The sequence below is a fragment of the Petromyzon marinus genome, chromosome 60, assembly GCF_048934315.1.
Source record: "Petromyzon marinus isolate PM22_M1 ecotype Great Lakes invasive population chromosome 60, UKy_Petmar_22M1.pri1.0, whole genome shotgun sequence".
Taxonomy (NCBI): Eukaryota; Metazoa; Chordata; class Hyperoartia; order Petromyzontiformes; family Petromyzontidae; genus Petromyzon; species Petromyzon marinus.
Genome location: NC_133726.1, coordinates 1,962,448 through 1,978,201, shown reverse-complemented (window position 1 = coordinate 1,978,201; position 15,754 = coordinate 1,962,448).

The window sequence follows — 15,754 nt, the reverse complement described above, 5'->3', positions numbered from 1 at the left end:
GCCACCTGCCCTCTCGTGCACCGTTCCGGCCTTCATAGTTGCTCGCTAACAGCACTTGCCCCAACAGTCTGTTCAGGCTTTACGGGGGATCTTTGGCTTTGTAGCCTGGGTCGAGTTGTCGTGCACTTCACCTTGGCAGACGATCGTTTCCCGTGGATGACCGGAGCCATGACCCTGGGTCTTACGGCCGATGTTACAGCCATCATAAATACTCGCACGACCTCTCCCCTACCCTCCCCAACCCCCACAATGGACATTAGATGCTTCACAGAACGTTACACAAGAGTGAGAAAACTTCAGCAGAAGTGGTTACAGTGAGGTAAAAAAGTATTTGATTTTGTACGTTTGCCCACTGACGAAGAAATGATCAGTCTATAATTTTAATGGTAGGTTTATTTGAACAGTGAGAGACAGAATGACAACAAAAAAATCTAGAAAAACGCATGTCAAAAATTTTATAAATTGATTTGCATTTTAATGAGGGAAATAAGTATTTGACCCCTCTCCAAAATATGACTTAGTACTTGGTGGCAAAACCCTTGTTGGCAATCACAGAGGTCAGACGTTTCTTGTAGTTGGCCACCAGGTTTGCACACATCTCAGGAGGGATTTTGCCCCACAACTCTTTGCAGATCTTCTCCAAGTCATTAAGGTTTCGAGGCTGACGTTTGGCAACTCGAACCTTCAGCTCCCTGCACAGATTTTCTATGGGATTAAGGTCTGCAGACTGGCTAGGCCACTCCAGGACCATAATGTGCTTCTTCTTGAGCCACTCCTTTGTTGCCTTGGCCGTGTATTTTGGGTCATTGTCATGCTGGAATACCCTTCCACGACCCATTTTCAATGCCCTGGCTGAGGGAAGGAGGTTCTCACCCAAGATTTGACGATACATGGCCCCGTCCATCGTCCCTTTGATGCAGTGAAGTTGTCCTGTCCCCTTAGCAGAAAAAACACCTCCAAAGCATAATGTTTCCACCTCCATACTTGACGGTGGGGATGGTGTTCTTGGGGTCATAGGCAGCATTCCTCCTCCTCCAAACACAGCGAGTTGAGTTGATGCCAAAGAGCTCCATTTTGGTCTCATCTGACCACAACACTCTCACCCAGTTGTCCTCTGAATCATTCAGATGTTCATTGGCAAACTGCAGACGGGCATGTATATGTGCTTTCTTGAGCAGGGGGACCTTGCGGGTGCTGCAGGATTTCAGTTCTTCACGGCGTAGTGTGTTACCAATTGATTTCTTGGTGACTATGTTCCCAGCTGCCTTGAGATCATTGACAAGATCCTCCCGTGTAGTTTTGGGCTGATTCCTCACCGTTCCCATGATCATTGCAACTCCACGAGGTGAGATCTTGCATGGAGCCCCAGGCCGAGGGAGATTGACAGTTCTTTTGTGTTTCTTCCATTTGCGAATAATCGCACCAACTGTTGTCACATTCTCACCAAGCTGCTTGGCAATGGTCTTGTAGCCCATTCCAGCCTTGTGTAGGTCTACAATCTTGTCCCTGACATCCTTAGAGAGCTCTTTGGTCTTGGCCATGGTGGAGAGTTTGGAATCTGATTGATTGATTGCTTCTGTGGACAGGTGTCTATTATACAGGTAACAAGCTGAGATTAGGAGCACTCCCTTCAAGAGTGTGCTCCTAATCTCAGCTCGTTACCTGTATAAAAAAACCTGGGAGTCAGAAATCTTTCTGATTGAGAGGGGGTCAAATACTTATTTCCCTCATTAAATTGATTTTTTTTGTTATTCTGTCTCTCACTGTTAAAATAAACCTACCATTAAAATCAAAGACTGCTCATTTATTTGTCAGTGGGCAAACGTACAAAATCGGCAGGGGATCAAATACTTTTTTCCTTCACTGTAAGTCAAAATCGTAATTAAAGTATATATTTTTGGAGACTCCATCCCACCGTGCACATAAATGCCGCGACTCGCCTGGCGCGGATCATTCTGTCGTCATGTCGTCCAAGCGCAGCGAGGGCGAATGTGCAGAAGAAACAAAACTTTGATTAGCGCATCGTGTAGAGCTCATCAAGAGGAATAGAATGCCGTATATTTCGCCTTCAACAGACATAAAATGACGTCGCAACGCAGTTAATACGAGAGCCGGGGGCTTATGGGACTCCGGGGTCCCGCCATGAGGTTCAATTGTCGGAGTAGGAATTATAGTAGTAGGAATTGTAGTAGTAGGAATTGTAGTTATAGGAATTGTACTAGTAGGAATTGTAGTAGTAGTAATTGTAGTTGTATGAATTATAGTTGTAGGAATTGTAGTAGTAGGAATTGTAGTTGTAGGAATTGTAGTAGTAGGAATTGTAGTAGTAGGAATTGTAGTTGTAGGAATTGTAGTAGTAGGAATTGTAGTAGTAGGAATTGTAGTTGTAGGAATTGTAGTAGTAGGAATTATAGTTGTAGGAATTGTAGTTGTAGAAATTGTAGTAGTAGGAATTGTAGTAGTAGTAATTGTATGAATTATAGTTGTAGGAATTGTAGTAGTAGGAATTGTAGTTGTAGGAATTGTAGTAGTAGGAATTGTAGTAGCAGGAATTGTAGTAGTAGGAATTGTAGTTGTAGGAATTGTAGCAGTAGGAATTGTAGTAGTAGGAATTGTAGTTATAGGAATTGTAGTAGTAGTAATTGTAGTAGTAGTAATTGTAGTAGTAGTAATTGTAGTAGTAATTGTAGTTGTAGGAATTGTAGTTGTAGGAATTGTAGTTGTAGGAATTGTAGTAGTGTAGTGACATCACAGATGTCACTGTGTGGTGCCTGCCCGAGAGAGAGAGGCACGGCGTGCGATGCATTGTCATCGCGGACACCCCGTAGGTGGGTGTAGTACCAGCACTAGACGGGGCTCAGTGAGCGCTGGGATAGCGCTCAGTGGCACCACGCGTGGCGTGCAGTGCTGACTCCTACAGGAGGGAGTGTGAGAGTGTCAGCCATGGGATTAGGTTACCCTGGGCCATGGCACTCTGGTTGACCCCGGAAGGCACGTGACGGGTAAGATCTATACAGTGGCCCCAGGCAGGGGCTAGGGAGTGGTCACGTGTCAGGATAAAATCCTATGGGAAGGGTCGGGAAACGACCAGAGGTTTCTCTAAGGTGGTCGTGGCCAAGGAAGTGTAATAGTAGTCACCCCCAGTTACCCCGTCAGCTGAACTCCAGTCACCCCATCAGCCACCCCCAATCACCCCATCAGCCACTTCTGGTCAGCCCGTAACCACGACACTGTCACGCAATCAACGTTTCCCACCCAGCGCGTGGCTCTGTACAACGACGACGGACTTCCTTGCCCTTTTGGACCCCGTCGCTAATGGCACTTGCCCTAACAGTCTGTTAAGCCTATACAGGGAATCTTTGTTTTGTGTGTTTGGGATGAGAGTGGCACAGGTGGTGCATCTCCCAGTCATCTCGATGAGTCAACCCTGGGCACCCTGGCTCTGTCCACGTGACCTCCTGCCGGCAGCGAGCCGTCGACGCCTTCCAAATGGCCGCGAGGCTGCTCCGCGGTGACGTCGCCATTGCGTGGTGGCGAATGGCGCCCGTTGGCATTGGATAGGAGCGGTGGATGCAGTGGTTGGCTCGGCGCTCCGAAACCACGGACGACCCGAGTTCGATTCGGCAATACGAGTTCACCCACTCACCCACCCCTAACCCACCCACCCCTCCCCGATGACCTTTGGAGAGAGGCTGAACGGAGTTCATGAGAACTCGTGGGCACGCGCCACCTTGTTGTGGACGCCCCAACACAGAAAATCAAAACCCACGGGGGGGGGGGGGGGTTAATTTTCCACAAAAGCTGCTCGCATGGTCCCACGTCCAAACCGCATCGTCCACTGCACAAAGCCAATAGCAGCGGCAGCAGCAGCGGATAGCTGATGCCAGAAAATGGACAGTAAAAAAAACGCTGACTGAGAATGTGGGGTCTGTGCGTCATCCAGAACAGGGCCGTAAGTACAACTCGGAACGACACCCCCAGATCCACACACACGAAGGACGAGGAGGATGAGGCTTCATCACAGCCACTCGACCACTCCGCTGTTGGCTCCTGACACGGTTCTCTGTGGCTTGACACCGCCTGGATGTGACATTGCAGCCTTCAGCATCTACATCATCACCACCACCACCACCATCATCACGATCCATGGGCAGATAGCCTGTAGGTGTCCACTGCGCATGTGCTTACGATTTCGTTATCGACATCAGCCGTACGAAAGATCCAGAGACCACCATGAACTATTCACTGCTGGATGAAGATCAACGTCTCTAACCTGTGGATTGTTCTCCAATCTGCGTGTTCCTCTGTCTCTGTCTCTCAGTGTAACTCCAAGCACGCATCTCTCCATGCTTTCACCATGAGCACCATCATCTATCCACTGCTCGATGAAGATCAACGTCTCTAACCTGTGCACCTGTGCTATGTTCTCCAATCCACACAGATCCGTATAGATTGGAGGTTCTAAAGAAATTCGTTTTCAATGTAGTATAGTGGTGTAGTGTATAGCAGTGTAGCATGTAGTGTATAGTGTAATGTATAGGAGTGTAGTATAGAGTCGTGTACAGTAGTATAGTATAGAGTAGTGTATAGTGTAGTAGTGTCGTCTGTAGTGTATGGTGTACTGTATATCAGTGTAGGATAGAGTAGTGCTTTGATTAGTAGTATAGTATAGCGTAGTGTAATGTATAGTGTAGTGTATCGTAGTGTAGTACAGCGAGGGAAAAAAGTATTTGATCCCCTGCTGATTTTTCACGTTTGCCCATTGACAAAGAAATTACGTCTATAATTTTAATGGAATGCTTATTTGAACAGTGAGAGACAGAAAAACAACAAAAAAATCCAGAAAAACGCATGTCAAAAATGTTATAAATTGATTTGCATTTTAACGAGGGAAATAAGTATTTGACCCCCTCTGAATCAGAAAGATTTCTGGCTCACAGGTGTCTTTTATACAGGTATCGAGCTGATATTAGGAGCACACTCCTAAAGGGAGTGCTCCTAATCTCAGCTTGTTACCTGTATTAAAGGCACCTGTCCACAGAAGCAATAAATCTATCAGATTCCAAACTCTCCACCATGGCCAAGACCAAAGAGCTCTCCAAGGATGTCAGGGACAAGATTGTAGACCTACACAAGGCTGGAATGGGCTACAAGACCATTGCCAAGCAGCTTGGTGAGAATGTGACAACAGTTGGTGCGATTATTCGCAAATGGAAGAAACACAAAAGAACTGTCAATCTCCCTCGGCCTGGGGCTCCATGCAAGATCTCACCTCGTGGAGTTGCAATGATCATGAGAACGGTGAGGAATCAGCCCAAAACTACACGGGAGGATCTTGTCAATGATCTCAAGGCAGCTGGGACCATAGTCACCAAGAAAACAATTGGTAACACACTACGCCGTGAACGACTTAAATCCTGCAGCGCCCTCAAGGTATCCCTGCTCAAGAAAGCACATATACATGCCCGTCTGAAGTTTGTCAATGAACATCTGAATGATTCAGAGGACAACTGGGTGAAAGTGTTGTGGTCAAATGAGCCCAAAATGGAGCTCTTTGGCATCAACTCAACTCGCCGTGTTTGGAGGAGGAGGAATGCTGCCTATGACCCCATGAACACCATCCCCACCGTCAAACATGGAGGTGGAAATGTTATGCTTTAGGAGTGTTTTTCTGCTAAGGGGACAGGACAACTTCACCGCATCAAAGAGACGATGGTCGGGGCCATGTACTGTCGAATCTTGGGTGAGAACCTCCTTCCCTCAGCCAGGGCATTGAAAATGGGTCGTGGATGGGTATTCCAGCATGACAATGACCCAAAACACACGGCCAAGGCAACAAAGGAGTGGCTCAAGAAGAAGCACATTAAGGGCCTGGAGTGGCCTAGCCAGTCTCAAGACCTTAATCCCATAGAAAATCTGTGGAGGGAGCTGAAGGTTCGAGTTGCCAAACGTCAGCCTCGAAACCTTAATGACTTGAAGAAGATCTGCAAAGAGGAGTGGGACATAATCCCTCCTGAGATGTGTGCAAACCTGGTGGCCAACTACAAGAAACGTCTGACCTCTGTGATTGCCAACAAGGGTTTTGCCACCAAGTACTAAGTCATGTTCTGCAGAGGGGTCAAATACTTATTTCCCTCATAAAAATGCAAATCAATTTATAATATTTTAATACTTTTGACATGCGTTTTTCTGGATTTTTTTGTTGTTATTCTGTCTCTCACTGTTCAAATAAACCTACCATTAAAATTATAGACTGATCATTTCTTTGTCAGTGGGGATCAAATACTTTTTTCCCTCACTGTATGTAGTGTATAGTCGTGTAGTATGTAGTGCATAGTAGTGTAGTATGTAGTGTATAGTAGTGTAGTATGTAATGTATAGTAGTGTAGTATGTAGTGCATAGTAGTGTAGTATGTAGTGTATAGTCGTGTAGTATGTAGTGTATAGTAGTGTGTATGTAGTGTATAGTAGTGTGAATGTAGTGTAGAGTAGCGTAGTATGTAGTGTAGAGTAGTGTAGTATGTAGTGTATAGTAGTGTTGCATGTAGTGTATAGTAGTGTGAATGTAGTGTAGAATAGCGTAGTATGTAGTGTAGAGTAGTGTAGTATGTAGTGTATAGTCGTGTAGTATGTAGTGTATAGTCGTGTAGTATGTAGTGTATAGTCGTGTAGTATGTAGTGTATAGTCGTGTAGTATGTAGTGTATAGTAGTGTCTATGTACGCATGTTGAACTTCTTTCGCACCGTACATAGCCAACCGTGCTAATCGGAGGTGCGCGGGGTAAGGACAACAAACTGAACACACAGAGCAGTTCTGAAGAAATTAATTTTCAATTTAGATTTGCAAGTGCACATATCGGAAGGAAGAGCGTTCCAGACGGCCGCAGAAGCGCGTCTGAAAGTGCTTCTGCAGCCGTCTGGAACGCTCCTCATCGTTTCTCTTTTGACTGTGATTATAACAAGAGGTTTCACCGTTTCTGGAAACAAAGCAAGCGATAATAAGATGCTAAAATAACCAAACAGAATCCTTCTTCAAGCAATGGTGTCCGCAATAACCACACACAGTACTTGTGGTGCACATGCAACAACAAAAAACACGCTGCTCCGGTAGTATGTGACGCACACACCAGAGACAGCTTTTTTTATTCTTCTTTGGTTCCTTCGGTAAAGTCACATAGAATGATAATAAAATAATAAATTAATAAAATAAAATAACACAATAAAATTCTCACGAGACTGTCCCTTCACCTGATGAAGGCCACTTGTGTTGTGGCCGAAACGTCGTGAGAATTTTATCGTGTTATTTTATTAATTTATCATTTTATTCTCATTCTACGTGACTTTATCGAAAGAACCAAGAATATGAATCCCTGCAGTTACGAAAGCTTTAAATAGAGACAGCTTTCTTTAGAGCCTGGTCTAACGCAGCGAGTGGGTTAGTGAGCGTGTGGGAGGGTGGATGAGTGAGTAAGTGCGTGGGTGAGTGAGTGGAGTAAGCTCATGATTCGTTTGCATCACACGCCGAGTAATAATCCCACCAACATTCAACTCCCACAGAGGTGGTGGACGAGGTGAGTATGGGGGGGAGAGAGAGAGAGGCAGAGAGTAACCGCTGGTACGACTATAAGCGAGGGAGCGAAGTTGTACGCCTGCGTTCTGAACTTATTTTGCACCTCACGAAGCCAACAGTGCTAATCGCGAAGGTGTAGGTATGGGGTGAAGACAGGGCAGCATAGGACAGAAAATTTCTAGATAAGAGGGTAACAGAACCAGCATAGTTTTGGATAAGAGGGTAACGCGTGATGGGAGGGTTCTGGATAAGAGAGTAACACGGGGAGGAGAGTTCTGGATAAGATGGTAACATATGATCGGATAGTTCTGGATAAGAGGGTAATACATAATAGGAGGGTTCTGGATAACAGGGTAACACAGGACAGGAGAGTTCTGGATAAGAGGGTAACAAATGACAGGAGCATTCTGCGTGACCGAGGGCAGGACTGGCGAATTGGTGATGGGCGAAATATCGCGTAGTTGGCTCGCTCGCTCGCTTCACCCGCATTGGAGAGCTGGAGACTTGTAGTAGACGTAGCAGATTCCCAGAGACAAGAACACGACGAAGATGAAGAGTGCTGGAAATCGGGTTGTCACCATGGCGTCGCGTGAACCAAGTCCCCGGGGAATCCTCCTCCTCATCATCATCGTCTCTCTCTCTTGGTCACCTCGGGAGCGTCGTCACCCCGAGTGGGTGAGTGGCGGCAGGGGGGTTGTTGGGTGTCGGGGTGAGGTCGGAGAGAGGAGTGAAGTTGTGGAGGGAGTGTGGTGGTGGTGGTGGTGGGGAGGGGGGTGGGTGGCTGAGATGTTGCGGAGGGAGGTGGGATTGATAGTGGGTGGGTGGGTGAGTGGGTGGGTGAGTGGGTGGGTGAGTGGGTGTGATGTAGTAGGTGAGTGGCTGTGATAGGGTGGGTGAGTTGCTCTCTTCACCCCCCCCACTCCTCTTCACCCCCTCCCCCACTCATCTTCACCCCCCCCCCACTCATCTTCACCCCCCCCACTCCTCTTCACTCCCCCCAACTCCTTTTCACCCCCCCCCCACTCCTCTTCACTTCCCCCACACCCCTCTGGCTCCATTCATTCATTTACTCACTCCAGTTGCTCGCTCCATTCATTCACTCCAGTCACTTGCTGCAATAATTCACTCCAGCCACTCGTTCGCTCTCTACATTAATTCACTCCAGTGACTCGCTCGCTCCATTCATTCACTCCAGTCAATCGCTCGCTCCATTCATTCACTCCAGTCACTCGCTCGCTCCATTCATTCACTCCAGTCACTCGCTCACCCTATTCATTCACTCCAGTGACTCATTCGCTCCATTCATTCACTCCAGTCACTTGTTTGCTCGCTCCATTCATTCACTCCAGTGACTCGCTCGCTCCATTCATTCACTCCAGTCACTCGCTCGCTCTATTCATTCACTCCAGTCACTCGTTTGCGCTCTACATTCATTCACTCCAGTGACTCATTCGCTCAATTCATTCACACCAGTCACTCGCTCACCCTATTCATTCACTCCAGTCACTCGTTCGCTCCATTCATTCACTCCAGTCACTCATTCGCTCTCTACATGAATTCACTCCAGTCACTCGCTCTCTCTATTCAGTCACTCCAGTCACTCGTTCGCTCTCTACATTCATTCACTCCAGTGACTCGCTCGCTCCATTCATTCACTCCAGTCACTTGTTTGCTAGCTCCATTCATTCACTCCAGTCGCTCACTAAATTAATTCACTCTAATCGCTCGCTCCATTCGTTCACTCCGTATCACTCTCCTATCGCACCTACAACTAACTACACCTGCCAGGAGCGTGGTTACTCCCTCCGTTAACTCCACTCACTGACTCGCTACAGCCGTGTTGAGGACGCGGGTCTGCTGCCAGACGCTCCGACTGCACCGTCTCGTCCACCGGACGTGTCCAACCGCACAGCGGCGAGTCAATGGCCATCACCTCCCCCGCCGTGCATAGCATCAGCGGGCTGATCCTGTTGGAGAGCGCTTATTAAGGCCGGAACGGCACACGAGGGTTGTGAGTGTGTGGGTGGGTGGCTGGGTGTGTGAGTGGATGTGTGTGTGGGTGTGTGGCTAGGTGTGTGTGGGTGGCTGGGTGTGTGGGTGGGTGGATGGCTGGGTGTGTCGGTGGGTGGGTGGTGTGTGGGTGGGTGTGTGTGTGGGTGGCTATGTGGGTGGGTGTGTAAGGGTGGCTGTGTGGGTGTGTGTGTGAGGAGCGGTAGTGTAGCGGTTAGCGCGCTGCGCTATGAACCTGGCGACCCGGGTATGATTCCCGCTCACGGCCAACACCAGTGACAATTATATGAACTGGTCCTGGGCCTCCCATAGGTCGACTCAGCCTGAAATGAGTACCTGGTGCGATGTGTAAACATCGCCACTGGAGAGACAAAGGCGGTCGGGCGTGGTGCTGGCCACCCACCCCCTCGTGTACCGTTCCGGCCTTCATAGGTGCTCGCTAACAGCACTTGCCCCTACAGTCTGTTAAGGCTATACGGGGGATCTTTGAGTGTGTGTGTGGGTGGATGTGTGGGAGTGTGGGGGCTACCGTCCCCCGCCATCACCGAATTGTCGGGGCCATTGCCCCCCGACTCCCCCGTTCCATTCATACCGCTACCCCCCGGTTGTTCTGTGGGGTTTGGGTTAGCGAGGGGCCCCTGACTTCTTTACCGACCGCGTAGGCATGCACTTGCGGCGTGATATGCGAGATCGGCGGCGTGCTGCGGTGAGCGTGCTCGCGAAGCAAGACTCCGTCCCGCACGGACAAACGGGCACGGCGTGCCGATGTGTGATTCCCTCACACACACGCTCCACGCGTCCAGGCAATAACACACCCGATGCCGCCACCTGCCAGCCCCGTACACCAATCACACGCGAGGGAGTTGGGGTCGGGGGTGAGGGGGCAGGGGTGTGGGCCGTGCGCGCGCGGGTGATTGGAGGGAGTCGCCTCGCTCCGATTTAAAGGGCCGTTTAAACAGCCGCGCGAATACGCGCACGCCAGGCGCTTAGCTCGCTACCTCGCTATTAGACAATCGCGCAGGCGCGTGACCGCAACGCAGTCACACAGGCACGCGAGCGCTAAGCACTACTGTAAGCAATCGTACAGGTACGCGAACACCAAGCACGCTCTACCCTCCTCTTCACGCTCCCAAAGACCACACGACACAGTTTATCCCCCCTACTCGTTATTTTATGTACCGCGAGTAACCCGTTAACTACACGTGATTGTGTGAGTCAGCAGGCCCTCCAAGCCTATCCTTCGGGAACCCTAAGCTCAATTTACCCTGCCTATCGCTCCGCTCTCTACCCTCGATTGAATTGTTCACACTCGCCTCTCTCTTACTTACGCTTACTTCCACTCTGCTGTGCTGAAAGCTGTAGATGGGTGAGGCTGTGGGTCGTCTCCGTAGAGGGTTGAGCCTGGCTGCGCTGGAGCTTGTCACACGGACGTCTCGAACGGCTGACTCTCCTGCTCCGTGGACCGCGATGATTTGAAGAACTCTGGTCTACTGTCTCCCTCACCTGCTTTTTATCCTACCTATCACAAAAGGTATTGCACGGACCCTGCACTTGCTCGCCCGTGCCTTTTCATATTCGGGTCTATAATCCCACCTATGACAAAAAGGCATTCAGATGCTTCCGTACCCGTGCCGCCCTGCCCAATCGGAGGCCGAGTTATTCTAGTCCCTTTCACATTCGGATCTGTAATATTACTTATAACAAAAGCGTTCCGCTGTTCCCACACCCTGGGCTGCCCTGTCCATTCAGATGTCGGAATGCTCCTGTCTCTAATTCTACCTAGAACAAAGGCGTACCGCTCTTCCCACGCCCCGTGCCGTGTGTGTGTGATTTCATCCGCGGTGGCTCTACGGCCTCCGCCGTGACCACGTAATTTTAATATCAGGTCACGGCGCCGCGGTGCACGTCAGCCAACGGGGGGAGATCGCCAAATTTCCCGGCCGCAGGAAACCACGAAGCTTGATCCCATTAGGGGCTTCTGGATAAAAACCCGTCGGCCAGGTGATCTTCCCTCCCGGCTCTATGTCGGGTGTGTGTGCGTTCGTGCGGGGGGGGGGGCAGCGAGGGCGCGCCGCGTCGGCGTTGTCACCCCCCGGTGGTGGTGTCACGGCGGTGGGTACGGCCCCCGACGGAGCTGCTCCGCTGCGGCGGCACCACAGGAGCTGTAGGGTAGCATTTAGCGTGCTGCGCTACGAACCCGGCGACCCGAGTTCGATTCCCGCTCACGGCCAACACCAGTGACAATAACACTGGTCTACAATTTTTTTAGACGTCGTCTGCTTCAGAAATGAAATGTGCTGTTTAGTATGGATTTTAATATGCTGAATAAAAATATAACAATTGAAACGAGGGGAGGCCCAGGACCGTTTCAGTTAATTATCTGAACCGGTCCTGGCCCCCCCGAGGTCGACTCAGCCTCAAATGAGTACCTGGTGCGGTGTGTAAACATCGCCATTGGGGAGACAAAGGCGGTGGGGCGTGGTGCTGGCCACTCGCCCTCTCGTGCCCCGTTCCGGCCTTCATAGGTGCTCGCTAACAGCACTTGCCCCTACAGTCTGTTAAGGCTTTACGGGGGATCTTTGTCTTTGTGGCCCGGGCCGAGTTGTCGCGCACTGCACCTTGGCAGACGATTGTTCCCCGTGGATGACCGGAGCCGTGACCCTGGGTCTTACGGCGGATATTACAGCCATCATAAATACCCGCACGACCCCTCGGCTCCCCTCCCCACCGCCCACAACGGACGTTATGCAAGAGTGAGAAAAGTTCAGAAGAATTGGTTATCACAAGACGAGGTGTAATAACTCGAGTCACGGCCACTGAGCTACAGAGCTCTCTTTAAGTTCCGTTTAACCCGTAGTACTGGTAGGAACCTCTGGTTACACCACCAGCCCACAGGGGATTATTGTGTCCGTCCGTCGTGCATCCAGAAATGGGAGGGGTGGTGCTGGGTGGAGAGGGGAGGGTGGGGAGGGGCTGGGTTGGGAGGGGAGGGGAGGGTGGGGAGGGGCTGGATGGGGAGGGTGGGGAGGGGCTGGGTGGGGAGGGTGGGGAGGGGCTGGGTGGAGAGGGTGGGGTGGGGCTGGGTGGGGGAGGGGCTGGGTGGGGGAGGGGCTGGGTGTGGGGTGGGAAGGGCTGGGTGTGGGGTGGGAGGGGCTGGGTGGGGATGGGAGGGGAGGGTGGGGAGGGGAGGGGAGTTGGGGAGGGGCTGGGTGGGGAGGGGCTGGGTGGGGGAGGGGCTGGGTGTGGGGTGGGGGTGGGAGGGGTGGGGCTGGGTGGGGCTGGGTGGGGAGGGTGGGGAGGGGCTGGATGGAGGAGGGGCTGGGTGGGGGAGGGGCTGAGTGTGGGGTGGGAGGGGCTGGGTGGGGGTGGGAGGGGTGGGGCTGGGTGGGGCTGGGTGGGGGGTGGGAGGAGTGGGGCTGGGTGGGGGGTGGGACTGGGTGAGGAGGGGCTGGTCACCCGTGGTGCCCTTATAAAACTCAACGTTTATCCTACTCACGCCGGCTTGTGCCCGCCCTCACAGTCGGGCATATTTGCGGAATACACCACGTGGTGCCGTTGACCCTGGCCATTGACCGAGCAACCCAACGTTTCTACCAGCTCCCTCCGCAGAAATGTGTTACGAGCAGGAGTAGTTGGAATCGTAGTAGGATTAGGAATTGTAGTAGTTGGAATCGTAGTAGGATTAGGAATTGTAGTAGTAGGAATTGTAGTAGTAGGAATTGTAGTAGTAGGAATATTAGTAGTGGTAATTGTAGTAGTATGAATTGTAGTAGTAGTAATTGTAGTAGCAGGAATTGTTACAGTAGGAATTGTTGCAGTAGGAATTGAACCTTATGGCAGGACCCCGGGGTCCCGAATAAACGGAAGTCAAAATCGTAATTAATTCAATTGTTTTTGGCGACTCCGTCCCACCGCCGACATAAAAGCCGTGACCCACCTGGCGCGGATCATTCTGTCGTCATGTCGTCCAAGGGCAGAAAAGACAAATGCGCAGAAGAAACACAACTTTGATTAGCGCATCGTGTAGAGCTCGTCGAGAGGAATAGATTGCGGTAATATTCGCCTTCTATAGACATAAAATTACGTCGCAACGCAGTTCATGCGAGAGCCGGGGGCTTATGGGACCCTGGGGTCCCTCCATAATGTTTAAATGTAGTAGTAGGAATCGTAGTAGTAGGAATCGCAGTAGTAGGAATTGCAGTAGTCGGAATCCTAGCAGTAGGAATTGTAGTAGTCGGAATCGCAGTAGTAGTAATCGCAGTAGTAGGAATTGTAGTGGTAGGAATTGTAGTAGTGTAGTGACATCTGAGATGTCACTACACTAACCAGAGAAGCCACCCGGCTGCCATCACAGCGCTTCCCCCACCACCCCCCACATGAACACACACATGCACTCACCTAGGGCCACGTAGGGGGGGGTCACCTGCCCCTGAGTTTTTACCCGAGAGCCCCCCTCGTGGGGGGTGCTCCACGGTTTCTCAGGGCCAGGGAATTGGCAGACCCCCCCCCCTCCCGCCCCCAGGCCGAATGACACTGCGGCGCCGTGGATTAACTTAAAATTGTATGGCCACGGCGAACTCACTGAGAACCGCAATGAGGAAACACCCAAGGCCTACACGCGGTTCGGCAGGCGGGTGGGGAGTGGGGCAGAGTAGCGAGCGACAGGAAGGCAAGGGAGGGGGGTGCCTCGTCTCCGCACCACGTGTGCAGGGACCTCGCCGTGGCACAACGTGTGTTGGGGCGGTAGCCAAGGAGGAGGACCTCTATGCCGTGCACTCGGCTAAACAATAGGGGGGCGGGGGGGGGGCGTCGGAGAGGGGTAAATCCGAGGCTCCTGATTGGATGAGAGGCCAGCGGATCGGCGGCGCGTGGGCTTTGAAGTAGGAGCAAAAACCGGGATGAAAATGGGAAGCAAGTCCTCTTTTGCCCGGGGTCTTCTGGAGTGAGGGACCGAGGAGTGATCATCCCCTGCTACTCGAACGTCCGTGAGACGGGTCGCAGAGCAGCCAGGTCCAGCCTCCAGCAAAAGCCACGCGCGGCCTTGCCTTTCCGCGACTTCCTACACCTCGAGATGGGAGCGTAAGTACGGAGAGGAGAGGTAAGTCCGAGGAGAAAATCCCGTAGGGGGAGCGAGTAGGGAGAGACCAGGCAAATTGAGTCCTAAACCGCCGGGAGATGGGATAGATCTGCCCTGCTGGCCCACACTAACGCGGGTAGATTAACTCTAATTAAACAGAGAATAAATCGCCAGTAGACGTTAAACCGTGTCGTGTTGTTTCTGTGAGTACGGAGAGGGGGGGGGGTGCATGGTGTGGTGTCCTGTGTTTGCGCACGGGTGTGTAATTTCACCCACATGTGCGCGCTCGACGCGTACGTTAACCCGTGAGCCTGCGCGCTGTGGTTTCCTGTGTTTGCGGAAGGTGCACAGCGGCGATCTCGCGGGGCGGTTCGTACAGCCCCTTTAAAATAATGCCACGAGGAGCAGTAGCGAGGGGGGGAGAAGAGGAGAGCGGGGGAGGCACAGGAGAACGGGGAGACGGGGGGCAGCCGCCCAGACATATGTAGTGAAATCGTGAATGCCACTGAATAATGCCGGCTCTAGCGAGGCACGGCGTGCGATGCATTGTCTTTGCGGACACCCCATAGGTGAGTGTTGTACCAGCCCTAGACGGGGCTCAGTGAGCGCTGGGATAGAGCTCAGTGGCACCACGCGTGGCGTGCAGTGCTGACTCCTACAGGAGGGAGTGTGAGAGTGTCAGCCATCAGATGAGGTTACCCTGGGCCATGGCACTCTGGTTAACCCCGGAAGGCACGTGACCAGTAATATCTACACAGGGGCCCCGTGCAGGGGCTAGTCACGTGTCAGGGTAAGATCCTACGGCAAGGGTCGGGAAACGACCAGAGGTTTCTCGAAGGTGGTCGTGGCCAAGGGGGCGCAAGCCACGACCCAGGAGCATATAAACCGGGGTCCCCACAGGCACCGGGGCTCGGCGTTGCCGTCATAATCCGAAGATCTACGATCTATGTCCAAGAGAAGAAGTCACCAACACGTGGACGGGGACCCCAGCCAGGGTCCTGTCCATTGTAGCTACTCCCAGTAACTAGCGAAGTTAGCCTGGTGGTCCACCACCATAGGTCATCTAGTGAAGGGGCAGTAACCCCTTTGTGTTAATG